This window comes from Haematobia irritans, chromosome 1, assembly GCF_050003625.1.
Source record: "Haematobia irritans isolate KBUSLIRL chromosome 1, ASM5000362v1, whole genome shotgun sequence".
In the NCBI taxonomy this organism is placed as follows: Eukaryota; Metazoa; Arthropoda; class Insecta; order Diptera; family Muscidae; genus Haematobia; species Haematobia irritans.
This window is the reverse complement of record NC_134397.1, coordinates 222,704,419-222,716,921: the sequence shown is the minus strand read 5'-3', so window position 1 is coordinate 222,716,921 and position 12,503 is coordinate 222,704,419.

The window sequence follows — 12,503 nt, the reverse complement described above, 5'->3', positions numbered from 1 at the left end:
AAAACCATGTATTTTGTCTTTGTACAAATAATTTTCGAGCGGAGAAAAATATATGTTGGCAATAAGCATTTAAATGGTTCTCAAATGCCGCAAACATGTTCTATTATTTAAATGATAGAATTTGAGACCATTATATGGTCAGGAAAATCATGTATCTGACCATTCAATTTTTTTACTTTTTTGCAGAGAAAAAAATATTTTTATAGTTTACGTATAGACATGTCTACAACCATTACATGGCCATAAAGACCATGTACATTGTTTTCGTGACCATTTAATTTTCTAATTTTTTTGCAGCGACAAGAATTTTATAAAAACATTGAGCAGGTACACACGATTTTCATTTTGCGCGTCAGTCGTGTGTTGATTGTTTCTTGGAATGGACGGAGAATACGGAATTATTGTGTTTTGTGTTAATTTATTTATTCAGAAATGGCACGTGGTTTTATGTGAATACCAAAAAGGAAAGTGTAATTGAAAAAAATATACCTGGTTTTTGTTCTGCATTTTGATGTATGGTATAATTTATTTTTATTTGCAGTTACATGATGTCTGCGTTTGTACATTTGATGGGCACGATGTAAATATGGAATGATTACTTATTGTTGAAATTGAACCAAACTAGAGTGTGTAAAAATATGTGAAGTTTGCTTGCACGACATTATAAATACAAATAAACAATGAATTAGATTATAAATAAATAAAAACAAATAAATAAAGTTGATTTTGTGTTTTCTTTTCTCAAGTGGCGTCCTTTTTTCGACGACGAAAAAAGTTTTTTCATAAAAATCAAAACATTTTAGGTTGTGACCATGTTCTTTTAACTAGAAGAAAAACATTTTTGACGAATAACATAACATTTTAGATCGTGACCATTGTCTTTTAATGGAAACAAAATTCTTTTTATCAATATAATAACATTTTAGATGAGGACAATTGTATTTTTCTTAGAACCATGTTCACTGAGCCAACATGGTTGCAGGTTAAAATGTTACATGGTCGCCGCAAAAATAGCTGCTATCATATTATTTTGCTCTTCGAATATGATTGTGGCAATCATGTTTCTTCTCTGCGTGCGGCTGAAATTTGGTGCATGGTATAAGTATATGGTCTCTAACAACCATGCAAAAATTAGTCCAAATCGGTCCATAATTATATATAACAGGTTGGCTGATAAGTCCCCGGTCTGACACAAAGATGGCGTCGCTACTATTAAATGCATATTATTTTTATATAGTACCAACCTTCAAATGATTCGTGTCAAAATTTGACGTCTGTAAGTCAATTAGTTTGTGATATAGAGCGTCTTTTGTGAAGCAACTTTTGTTATTGTGAAAAAAATGGAAAACAGGAATTTCGTGTTTTGATAAAATACTGTTTTCTGAAGGGGAAAAATACGGTGGAAGCAAAAACTTGGCTTGATAATGAGTTTCCGGACTCTGCCCCAGGGAAATCAATAATAATTGATTGGTATGCAGAATTCAAGCGTGGTGAAATGAGCACGGAACTCAGTGGACGCCTACGAAAACATCAAAAAAATCCACAAAATGATTTTGAATGACCGTAAAATGAAGTTGATCGAGATAGCAGAGGCCTTAAAGATATCAAAGGAACGTGTTGGTCATATCATTCATCAATATTTGGATATGCGGAAGCTCTGTGCAAAATGGGTGCCGCGCGAGCTCACATTTGACCAAAAACAACAACGTGTTGATGATTCTGAACGGTGTTTGCAGCTGTTAACTCGTAATACACCCGAGTTTTCCCGTCGATATGTGACAATGGATGAAACATGGCTCCATCACTACACTCCTGAGTCCAATCGACAGTCGACTGAGTGGACAGCGACCGGTGAACCGTCTCCGAAGCGTGGAAAGACTCAAAAGTCCGCTGGCAAAGTAATGGCCTCTGTTTTTTGGGATGCGCATGGAATAAATTTTATCGATTATCTTGAGAAGGGAAAAAGCGTCAACAGTGACTATTATATGGCGTTATTGGAGCGTTTGAAGGTCGAAATCGCGGCCCCATATGAAGAAGAAAAAAGTGTTGTTCCAAGACAACGCACCGTGCCACCGTGTCATTGAGAACGATGGCAAAAATTCATGAATTGGGCTGCGAATTGCTTCCCCACCCACCGTATTCTCCAGATCTGGCCCCGAGCGACTTTTTCTTGTTCTCAGACCTCAAAAGGATGCTCGCAGGGAAAAAATTTGGCTGCAATGAAGAGGTGATCGCCGAAACTGAGGCCTATTTTGAGGCAAACCCGAAGGAGTACTACCAAAATGGTATCAAAAAATTGGAAGGTCGTTATAATCGTTGTATCGCTCTTGAAGGGAACTATGTTGAATAATAAAAACGAATTTTGACAAAAAAATTTGTTTTTCTTTGTTAGACCGGGGACTTATCAGCCAACCTGTTAGCCCCCATATAAAGCGATCCCCAGATTTGACCTCCGGAGCCTCTTGCAGGAATAAAATTCATCCGATCCGGTTGAAATTTGGTACGTGGGGTTAGTATATGGTCTCTAACAACCGTGCAAAAATTGGTCCACATCGGTCCATAATTATATATAGCTCCCATATAAATCGTTCCCCTGATTTGATCTCCGGAGCCTCTTGGAGAAGCAAAATTCATCCGATCCGGTTGAAATTTCAAACGTGGTGTTAGTATATGGCCACCGTGGTGCAATGGTTAGCATGCCCGCCTTGCATACATAAGGTCGTGGGTTCGATTCCTGCTTCGAACGAACACCAAAAAGTTTTTCAGCGGTGGATTATCCCACCTCAGTAATGCAGGTGACATTTCTGAGGGTTTCAAAGCTTCTCTAAATGGTTTCATTGTAATGTGAAACGCCGTTCGGACTCGGCTATAAAAAGGAGGTCCCTTGTCATTGAGCTTAACATGGAATCGGGCAGCACTCAGTGATAAGAGAGAAGTTCACCAATGTGGTATCACAATGGGCTGAATAGTCTAAGTGAGCCTGATACATCGGGCTGCCACCTAACCTAACCTAACCTAGTATATGGCCGCTAATAACCAAGCCGAAATTGTTCCATATCGGTCTATAGTTATATATAGCCGATCCCGAATCACACAAAAATTGGTCCATATCGGTTCATAACCATGGTTGCCACTCGAAAAATAATCTACCAAAATTTTATTTCTTTAGAAAATTTTGTCAAGATTTTATTTCTATAGAAAATTTTGTCAAAATTTTATTTCTATAGAACATTTGGTCAAAATTTTATTTCTATAGAAAATTTTGTCAAAATTTTATTTCTATAGAAAATTTTGTCCAAATTTTACTTCTATAGAAAATATTGTCAAAATTTTATTTCTATAAAAAATTTTGTCAAACTTAATTATATACGTATTTAATCGGCCTTTTTTAGTTTAATATATACCACGTATGGACTACCTTGCAATTTAGAAGACAGCGATAGGAAGTTTTTAAGATACGTTGCCATCGGCAAGTGTACCCGCAACTCAAGTAATTCGATTGTGGATGACAGTCTTCAGTAGAAGTTTCTACGCAATCCATGGTGGAGGGTACATAAACTTCGGCCTGGCCGAACTTACGGCCGTACTTGTTTCATTTGAATATTTCTTAGCTTAAATGGGAAAAAATTGGAGTTAAAAATTTTAAAAATTTCTTTAATGTACACATATAATGAACGAATTATTGAACTACTTTTGGGGAAATATCTTTTTGTGTTTTCAAAGGGAAATTTATCTCACTAAATATAATATCTATCTTCTTACATACACGAAAACAGATATGAAAAAATTTTTTTTTTTTATTTTCTAATTATTACTCAAATATTGCTTTGACTTGACCTACATCATTTCCCAAAGAAAATTGAGATTAAAATTTTGCTTCAATGCTTTTTCTCTTCCAATTTGAAACGATTTTTATTAATAGCTTTTTTTATTTTTACCACTTTATTCATCAAATGCTAACATAATTCCTATATTTTCAAAGCAGCAAAAGCAGTTCATAGTTTCTCTATAGCTATTTAGTTTATATTCATTTCAATGTGTTATTCATATTTGTAAAGCAACTTCTCTAGCAACTACTACATCACATTTGGGGTGTTTATGTGTCAGCTTCATCTGCAAATAGCAATCAGTAAACTTTTCCATTCTAGTATGGCATCGCTCAAAGGATTGAAATTCACATTTCATAATAAAGGGTGATTTGTTAAGAGCTTGATAACTTTTTTTTTAAAAAAAACGCATAAAATTTGCAAAATCTCATCGGTTCTTTATTTGAAACGTTAGATTGGTCCATGACATTTACTTTTTGAAGATAATTTCATTTAAATGTTGACCGCGGCTGCGTCTTAGGTGGTCCATTCGGAAAGTCCAATTTTGGGCAACTTTTTCGAGCATTTCGGCCGGAATAGCCCGAATTTCTTCGGAAATGTTGTCTTCCAAAGCTGGAATAGTTGCTGGCTTATTTCTGTAGACTTTAGACTTGACGTAGCCCCACAAAAAATAGTCTAAAGGCGTCAAATCGCATGATCTTGGTGGCCAACTTACCGGTCCATTTCTTGAGATGAATTGTTCTCCGAAGTTTTCCCTCAAAATGGCCATAGAATCGCGAGCTGTGTGGCATGTAGCGCCATCTTGTTGAAACCACATGTCAACCAAGTTCAGTTCTTCCATTTTTGGCAACAAAAAGATTGTTAGCATCGAACGATAGCGATCGCCATTCACCGTAACGTTGCGTCCAACAGCATCTTTGAAAAAATACGGTCCAATGATTCCACCAGCGTACAAACCACACCAAACAGTGCATTTTTCGGGATGCATGGGCAGTTCTTGAACGGCTTCTGGTTGCTTTTCACTCCAAATGCGGCAATTTTGCTTATTTACGTAGCCATTCAACCAGAAATGAGCCTCATCGCTGAACAAAATTTGTCGATAAAAAAGCGGATTTTCTGCCACTGATTTTGGTAATAAAATTCAATGATTTGCAAGCGTTGCTCGTTAGTAAGTCTATTCATGATGAAATGTCAAAGCATACTGAGCATCTTTCTCTTTGACACCATGTCTGAAATCCCACGTGATCTGTCAAATACTAATGCATGAAAATCCTAACCTCAAAAGAATCACCCTTTATTTCTCACTTAGCTTAGGATAGAAAAAGAGACAATAAACATATAGCAGAGAGCGAGAGAGGGAGTAGTGGGTGTGAGTGAATTTGATATAAATTTGTGTATATTTTAATATGAGTGGGTTAGTGATGGTGGTGTGTTTAGTGAGAAGAACGATGCTATCACCTTCTTTCACCAAATGACACTTTCAATGGCAAAATATTTACTTAGTATGATGGTTAAGCAAATAAATTTTCTTTTGCAAATAAGATGACAACCGACAGATAAAAATTCATTCATTTGTTCATATTGTAAGAGAGTGGGTATGTGTGTGTTGATGTAAATAAATCTCTGTAAGTGAATACCTAAAATCTATATCAAAAGCACTAGTCTAGAGAGAGAGTATGGTCTCCCCCAAGGCCCTTCATATAAAAGCTAAAGCAGAAAAGAAGAGCATTCAGCGAAAGAATGTAGAGAAAAATCCTGTCACAAAAATATTTTCCTCTAGAAATGTTTTACTCTCAATGCTAAAGAATTTATAAAGGTATGTTACAGCTTTATTCATTCCGGATGAGCTACAGAGGTAAATAGTACATTTTTTACAACAACAATGTATTAAAATGTAACATAGAGCCGAAGTAGTCAGAACCCCTAGAATGATCGTCATTTTGAAGAATATTGATGAAATAGCATGTTTGGCGATTGTTTCCCCTAAATAACATTTTTATACCCACCACCATAGAATGGTGATGGGGGTATAATAAGTTTGTCATTCCATTTGTAACACATCGAAACATCGACTTCCGACTATATAAAGTATATATATATTCTTGTTCAGGGAGAAATTGTAAGACGATATAAGTATGTCCGTCTTTCTGTCTGTTGTAATCACGCTACAGCCTTCAATAATGGCGCTATCGTCCTGAAATTTGGCACAGATTCATTTTTTGTTTGCAGGCAGGTCAAGTTCGAAGATGGGCTATATCGGTCTAAGTTTTGATATAGTCCCCATATAAACCGACTTCCCGATTTGGGGTCTTTGGCTTATAAAAACCGTAGTTTTTATCCAATTTGCCTGAAATTGGAAATCTAGAGGTATTTGAGGACCAAAAAAGGTGTGCCGAAAATGGCGCCCATCGGTCCATGTTTTTGTGAAATTGGAAATCTAGAGGTATTTTGGGACGATAAAGAGGTGTGTCGAAAATGGTCCATATCGGTTCATGTTTTGGTATAGCCCCCATATAGACCGATATCCCGATTTTGCTTCTTGGGCGTCTAGAAACTGTATTTTCTATTCGATTTGCCTGAATTTGAAAATATAGAGGTATTTTAAGACCATAAAGAAGTGTGTCGAAAATGGTCTGTATCGGTCCATGTTTTGGTATAGCCGCCATATAGACCGATCTCCCGATTTTATTTCTTGGGCTTCTAGAAACTGCATTTACTATCCCATTTGCCTAAAATTGGAAATCTAGAGGTATTTTGGGACCATAAAGAGGTGTGTCGAAATGGTCAATGTTTTGGTATAGCCCCTATATAGACCGATCTCCCGATTTTATTTCTTGGGCTTCTAGAAACTGCATTTACTATCCCATTTGCCTAAAACTTGAAATCTAGAGGTATTTTGGGACCATAAAGAGGTGTGTCGAAAATGGTCCGTATCGGTCTATATTTTGGTATAGCCCCCATATAGACCGATCTCCCGATTTTATTTCTTGGGCTTCTACAATGATTCGTGGTACACGCAGAGAAGGAATATGATCACCTCAAACATGTTTCAAGAGCAAAATGTTATTTTTGTATGGTAACCATGTAACATGTTTGTCACTAAAATGTTATTTTCTCGTCAAATATAACATGCTTGCCAAAATCAGATACATGCTTTCCGAGAAAATAACATGGTTGCGAAAACCATGTTACATGGTCACCACCCAAAAATAACATTTTGCTCTTAAAACATGTTTGAGGTGATCATATTCCTTCTCTGGGTGTGGTGAGTATTTAAGATTCGGCCCGGCCGAACTTACTACTATATAGCTTCTTCCTAGGATGATTTTAGATCAACGAAGAGGTTTCTGACATTGTATGTCTGGGAATAGCGATTATAAGTTCCAAAGATTTTACCTTTCCACTAATGATTCTAATGAAGTAGATAATTGAAATAAGGATTTAAGACACAATACTCTTTAAAGTTTTGCGTCCTTGATTTTATGAATAAATATTAATTTTGTCGTTTTTGCCGCATTTCTTTGGTCTCACGCAATTTTTTTTCAGTTCAGGTAAAATCTTTACCATGTACCATAAGAAATAGTTTTTCCCCCAAAAGAAAATTTGAGAACAAACTAGTTGAGTGTAGGTACATACCTTAGCACAATGGATTGGATGGTCTAAGTGAGCCTAGAATAATGGACTGACATTATACCTAACATAACCCCAAACACATTTTGCTTTAAGCATATATATTTTCAGGATTGGTCCAATCCAAATATTGTTTATATTGTTCAAACATATTATGTTTCACCTTAGGGCATAAACTGGTATTAAAAAATTTTAATGAAATTCTCTTTGTGTGGATATAGTTTTAAGGCGCCAATTGGTTACTTCTATTATTTTACTTGCAGCATACTCTCTAGGTCTCTCTTTCTAAACACATATTTGTTTATAGGCTATTTCCAAATTAATATATGTTTGCATCTAAGCATATTATATTTACAATCATTGTATGTCACAAACATAATATTTTCTAATATATTAACATATATGTCACAAACATGTTATGCTAATTTATGAACATTATATGAGAAATCCATATTAAAGTGACCGGTACTTTCCATACATTTTGACCAGAACTGGGACTGGTCCATACACACCAGGGACTAATTCTGATTTTGATAGCACCTCAATCGTAATTTTTTGGTAGATGTTTTCAAAAATGGACCGATATAAATATTTTTAGTTGCTAATTGTAATTATGTTATGAGAAAACTAATTTTAAATTTTGACACGAATTGAGGCCTTCTCAAAATATGGTTCGATACCACTGAAAAAAATATTGCCCTGTGGCCAAAGATTTCATGTCCTTAAAATACGAATGCAAACATTACTTAGCATAGAAGACTATTTCTCTAATATAAAGTTTTTTCCCTGTCCAAAAGTCGATAAACTTTTCAGTGAAGTCGTATTGTCATTATAATTAAATTATTTTACTTAAAAATGGGTATCATAGCATGAAAGTGAAATGTTTTGGGGTAAGGTCAACTTGATTTTAATAATTTAGAAAAATTCTTTAAAATTAATGAAATTGTCTTTAAATTTGTTGTCTTTTTGCAACATGACTACAAAGCAAAAAATCGTTCAAATATAGGACACGTTTTTTTCAACCCTTTATTTTAAAGACGTTTTTTACATGAATTATATGAAAAGATGATGTAAAGTGGGAGAAAAGATGATTCAATTTGTAAGAGGAAAATTCCCAAATGTTTTTCTCCATAAGGATTTAGCATAAAGGGCCCAAAATTGAGTTATCTCTCCCAGCCAGATCTATACTAAAGGCTGTGGAAAGGTTCATTCGCCCGAACCGAAACATGTACACTCCAGGCGTGTATAGATTTGTATCTGGCGTTTTCTTTTCAATGGCTCTATTAACCATCTTCCTTAATCTATATCTGCCCATAAAGCTCGAAAAATAATTGTATAATTAGATATAATGCATTTGGACGTCAATTGCCTGTTTTCGGTATCAGGCTAACATGAAATATAATAAAGACAAAATCTTTGGAACCATGTATGCTTTTTTTAGTGCAGTTATCTTCCAACCTCTAGAAGACATAAAATATATCTCCATCATTAGAAGTTTTAACACGATTAAAGTTAACCTGCCAATTTGATAATACCGAGCAATTTCTCCCACATCAATACACTATATATGGCCTAAAACCTATTTTCGAAATGAGGAGCAGCAAATTCTTTGTGGCAAGACTTCGTTTTCAATGTTCCATTGAAGATTTTAATGGAATGTAATTTCTGCAAAATAATCAGATTTCTACGCCACAGCCCTGGTGGAGGATACACACATACGGCCTGAACGAACTTTCGTCCATATATACATGATGATTACGTTAGTTAGAAGCATATTTGTCTTATTCCCACCATACTGCAATTCGCTGTAATTTTCTCTTTCGATCTTTTTTTTTTAACAAAATTTTACTCATTACTTATTATTTTTTATCTTTACAGGTAAGCACACATACAGTAATAATTCCTTGGAGTAAGTAAAACTTTTGTTTTTAAATGGAAATACGAAATAAGCGAAAGATAATTTCTGATGGTAAAAGTATTTTTCAAAAATTAAAATAACGACTAAATTTTAAAATTTTGTAATTTGTCCCACGGTTTTTTAAAAATTCACAACATTTGTAGATATGAATCGCCACCCATAACACAACTCAAGGTGCTAAACATGTCCTATGTTTTTTTTTTTATTTCCATTTTATATTTTGTTTTCCATGAAAAGCAGAAATATATCTTCAAGGGGAAAAATGGCTGGGCTAAGATAAACATAATTTCGAGCTCAACAATACCAAATAGACCATAAATACAAAATGATATCTTGATTAAAAGGTGATTTGCAAATGGAGCATTAAAGGACAGATTTGCCGTTCGTTAGCATTCGTAATGGTCGTTGCTGTTTGTTGTTTCAACGTTAATGTCTCGATTTTATAAAAGGGGATTTGTTTTGTGAAGGATTTTTGCATATTTTTTTTGGAGCCATTTTCTAAACAAGCAATTTTATTTACATAAGCACCTGTGTTTGTGGTTCATTTCTAAAAGCCAAAAGGAAGAAAAAATGTGTTTTCCCCTACTACCATTGAAACTCACCAAAGATTGTGTGAAAAAGATAATTTGACGTAGTTGAAATTAGTTTTCTTTGATGAACTACAAAAGTGGCTTTAGGGTTTTTTTTCCTTGGAGCATTGAGATTTGCACATCTCAACAATTCTAGAGAGATATGCTGGGTAATTTTGAAGGTGGCTTTGTAAAATGAAAGAAAAAAACCAAGATGATATTTTCACCCTCAAGAAAGACTTTTTGGTTCACATGACTGATGTATCTATTGTAGTTAATCTCTAGTTTGAGTTCCCACGCTCATCTTACCAATGATGCGCTCTTGACTTGCGTTTTTTTTTCCTCTTTTTGCTCTACAATCTATGGAAATTGCACATTGTTTGCCCTTTTTGGTTAAGAGCAATGCGAAAGTAATTTTCATGTTAGTGCATTTTTTTTAACTGCCACCTACACTTAACGTCTTTGTGGACCACATAGTTTAAAGATGAGCTCTAGTCATGGTATACACTAAGCAACAAAATAAGGAAGGCCACGGAAGAATAATGTTAAATTGTTTCAGTCGAAAGTCGTACGCCTTTAACCGAAGATTTATTTGTATCTTTAAAGTAAATTGTAATATTATGTCATGTTTCAAAAGAACTCAAAATTTAAAATAAGGCAATAGAGGATGAATTAGGCGGTCAAAAGTCTAGATAAAATTATAGCGTTCCAATTGCGCCGTATCTGATTGCAATAAACAAGAAAATTGTGGAATTCTCGAAATTTACAGTCTTCAATATTTATAAGTTTTCGGCCCCGCGTTGGGCGCCATTAGTAGTGACATGTCTTGATGTTAATTCAATATCTTAAGAACTATTCAAATATGTGTTTTCCGTCTATTAATGAACTAGAAAGACAAAAACTTTAAAAACTTCAAAAGAAGCGATACTACAATTCTTTTGCACAAAAAATGAGATCTTCAAAGTAAGCCTTCAAGGTGGCGATAATCTCATTCTATTCCACTACAATCAAAAACTGGTCGAATTGGCTCAATTGAGCTGAAGTCGGTGGATGGTGCGGAAGTTGTAGTCCATTTCGACTACTTGATAAATTGGAATTGAGGCGGCTGGACTTTCCTGAACTTAGTTGAACCAAAAATACCCTAATATGCCGTAGTGGACTCTTTCCTCCAATGCGATGGGCGGTGGACAGACTCCGAGGACAACATTAACCTTGCGGCTTATCGCCGCTTCAGCTACAGCATCCTCAAGAATCCCGTTTGGTATGGTGCTTGATTTGGAGGCTCTCCTTCGTAGCGCTGGATCTGGTACTCTAGATAATATAGATTAAACTTAACATTCCTGGGTGGTGGACACCAATAAAATGGGGGTTTGGATGATTACTGCGATAACAACACAGGAGATATCACAATGGACTGAGTAGTCTAAGTGAGCCTGAAAATAAATCGGGCTGCCACTTTTACCTAACCTAACCGAGGAGATTCTACTTTGACAACTTAATATCTCCAAATAAATGCGATTTAGGGGTGTACTGGATAGACATATTGGCGCAGTTCAAAGGGAAGCGTTGTAGTAGGTCTGTATGTTACTCCACTGCGTATCAATTGTCTGAGGTGTTCATACTGGCGCAGCACAGTTCACCACTGATAGGCCAATTGCCTTATAGGTAGTCAATCAGGTTTCTGTGCCCGCACCCCAAATGCTGCCGGCAAGCGACTTGTGGACCTTGTTTCCACCGCGGAATTTTTTCACACATTACAATGGCGTGGAGGCACATCTTGAAAATTCTATCGAATAAAAGGAGGAGGTCCCTTGTCGTTGAGCTAAACATTGAATGTACACGCAAAAAAATAATTCTTTCCTCCCAAACGAAATTTTAGACAAACAAAGTTCGTTTCTAATTTGCTTTTCGCTGTAAGGAAGTGTATTTGGAAGAAAAGTATATACTTTTTGTGATAAACGTTTATTTTTTCCAGGATGTAAAAACAATTTCATAAAGACAAACTCAAAAAAAACATTGTTTTCTTGCTAATTGCATTTTCCTTCACATCTTTCTCACATCCACGAGGTTTTTTAGTTCTTAACACCTTTTCCTGTAATACCAACAATGTAGAAGAAATTATACGATTTTATAAATTTGTAAATTTTTTTTTACCTTTCGCCTGGACGGAGAATCGAACCGCGGACCATACACTTTGTAAGCCAACACACTAACCACTGAACTATGTACCTGTTATGGTCATCAATAGATAAATATCCATATAAGTTATATTTATATAGCATAGCTTGGGGCGCCCACGAACCGAATAAACAAACAAAGGGTCGTGGGCTCGATCCCTGCTTCGACCAAAGTTTTTTTTTTTTTTTTTTTTTTTTTTACATATATTCCAGATATGTTCGAAAGATTCCGAAAAAAATTCCAACATTACATTATAGTATATTAAATTTTGAACTGTAAAATGTGTCTAATTAAAGACCTAAAGTCAGAAAAGAACAGTGTTTGATATAAACGAAATGGACTGTGTTGTTGTTTCCAAAATAACTTTTTGAGTGAGTCTGA